Raw genomic sequence first — 2,478 nt, 5'->3', positions numbered from 1 at the left:
CAACGGCCACACCGGAGGCCAGAGCATGCGAGAGGTCACAAGCATCGGCTGCACCAGTTCTTAGGCGGAAGAAACTACCAACTATGGTGAGAAGCTTGTGGAAGGATCCAAAACATCCGACCCAATTCATACAGGGAAATGGCACCAAATACTGATGAGATGGATGGAAACTTCTGACGACGGCAATAAAAATTCTCTCTCTCATAATTTTGGCATTTGGCGAATTGAAATAATTTGATTCCTCATTGACCTAAAACGGGAAAGGTTTATCCTGATTTCATGTCACATAGAGGCAGATTCCAGCGGCGCGTTCTCTGCGGTGGATTTGGGTTCCGGCCGGGATTCATTAAGCTGCGCTGAAGTTCCCCGGAATGCACTGAAGTTCACCGGCCTATTCCTAGTGAAGGTAAGCGCGAGCCCTGCGACACTTTTTTTTTTTTTAAATGCAGCGGTTTTATTGAATCAGTCGGGTTTTCGTCCAGCCACGCCCCCCGATTTCCGTCACGTGCATGACAGCGCCGATGCGCCACAATCCCGGGGCAATTCAGGGAAAATCTGCGCGAAACGGAAATATTCGGGTAACACGTCGGGAAAACGCGAATCGAGCCCTTAGTAAATGACCCCCATAGTGATGAGATGATATCATATAAGAGTCTCCAGGATTCAGCTGTCAGACCCCACACACCAGACGCTTATAGCCCCCGACGTGCCGCACCCTCATCTCTAGGTCACTGATGGAACTCACATAAAGGTTATGATGAGGCCCCAGACCCGAGCGCCGCTCCTCAGGGGCTCTGCCCTTCTCTTCATCATGGCCGACCTCACACGCTGCTGCTCCATCCCTGAAAGATCAAAGGAAATCTGCTCCGGTACCGTCACTCACCCTCCAGCAGTGGATCTGCTCCAGTACCGTCACTCACCCTCCAGCAGTGGATCTGCTCCAGTACCGTCACTCACCCTCCAGCAGTGGATCTGCTCCAGTACCGTCACTCACCCTCCAGCAGTGGATCTGCTCCAGTACCGTCACTCACCCTCCAGCAGTGGATCTGGTCCAGTACCGTCACTCACCCTCCAGCAGTGGATCTGCTCCAGTACCGTCACTCACCCTCCAGCAGTGGATCTGCTCCAGTACCGTCACTCACCCTCCAGCAGTAGATCTGCTCCAGTACCGTCACTCACCCTCCAGCAGTGGATCTGGTCCAGTACCATCACTCACCCTCCAGCAGTGGATCTGCTCCAGTACCATCACTCACCCTCCAGCAGTGGCTCTGGTCCAGTACCGTCACTCACCCTCCAGCAGTGGATCTGGTCCAGTACCAGCAGCAGTTGGAGATGTTGGCAGCTCATGACATCACCAGGAGACCTCCTGCCTCTCAGCCAATCAGTGCCTTAAAGGGACGGGGAATGACGCCTGTCAGTCTGGAAGATGCAGGGCGACCCGGTGACCTGGCTGTACATGCAGGGGTCATCCCCTTCTGATCTGTGTTGGGGGCCGACACCCAGGTGCCATTCCAGTAATTATTACATAGTTTAAGGAAGTTTTTTTGTTTCATTTTGTACATAATGATAAAAAGTGTAAGGTTTGGGTTATCTGCAAGGAGCAGACAGCGCCATGTGCTGTGTAGTGGCAGTGTCTGGTTACTGCAGCCCAGATACTATTGTAATAAATGGTGACTGAGCTGCAGTTACCTGGCTTGTCCACTCAGAATACATGGCGCTGTGTACTCCTGGTGTAACCCTTTTACCCCCAGTGTGATGAGGATTGGAAGGTCTGGAGCTTTGTTACAGAACCTGCAGCGTTACCCTGAAAACAAGAAGCAGGTAAGAGCTGCCCAGGTCTACTAAGCAGTGTCCCTGCCAGTACAGATCATCTTATACTGTAATGGTAGATAATGACCACTAGATGGCAGAAGAGCACAATACATGGAGCCATGCGCCACACAGTATAGATCAGTGATGGGGGAACCTTTTATAGACCGAGTGCCCAAACTACAACCAAAATCCACTTATTTACCGGGAAGTGCCAGCATGGAATTGTATACAGTAACTTATTGCTACCTGCTCTTCCACATCTTTCTATTGTATCGGCCCCTGAGGACACCAATACAGTTGACAGAAGGAGGGCAAATACAGACCCTCATTGTAGCTTCTCACCAGGGTATCTCTGTGCAGTAAGAAGGGTCCAGTAGGAGGTCCTCCAAAAATACCGCAGCCCTGGCCACACCTTCTCACTTTTCCCACAGTTCCAAATAGCCAATGAAATGTCACTTTAAAATAGCGCTAAGAGCAGCACCTCATAAGTTGCCTGGGACTGCAGGAAGGTTTGGTGAACTCTGCCCTGAGTGCCACCTCCCGTGCCATAGGTTCACCACCACTGCTATAGGATTAGATACACAGCTCATTAGACAGTATCACACAGGATAGGATTAGATACAGCACACAGTATCACACAGGATAGGGTTAGATACAGCAGCCAGT

The 2,478-nt window shown here is 51.0% G+C and overlaps 1 long non-coding RNA gene across 1 annotated transcript; it reads right to left on the bottom strand.

Annotated features, from left to right (window-relative positions):
* Positions 1-643: 643 nt before the first annotated feature.
* Positions 644-2,086, bottom strand: LOC140120752 (uncharacterized). The gene is made up of 3 exons (XR_011853974.1): positions 2,059-2,086; positions 1,291-1,388; positions 644-842 (listed from the first exon to the last, which is right to left on the bottom strand). It is a non-coding gene; the product is annotated as an uncharacterized lncRNA (long non-coding RNA).
* Between the last annotated feature and the right edge of the window lie 392 nt (positions 2,087-2,478).

Source organism: Engystomops pustulosus, chromosome 3, assembly GCF_040894005.1.
Source record: "Engystomops pustulosus chromosome 3, aEngPut4.maternal, whole genome shotgun sequence".
Taxonomy (NCBI): Eukaryota; Metazoa; Chordata; class Amphibia; order Anura; family Leptodactylidae; genus Engystomops; species Engystomops pustulosus.
Note: the sequence above shows the minus strand (reverse complement) of the source record. Positions and strands in the feature narration are given on the sequence as shown.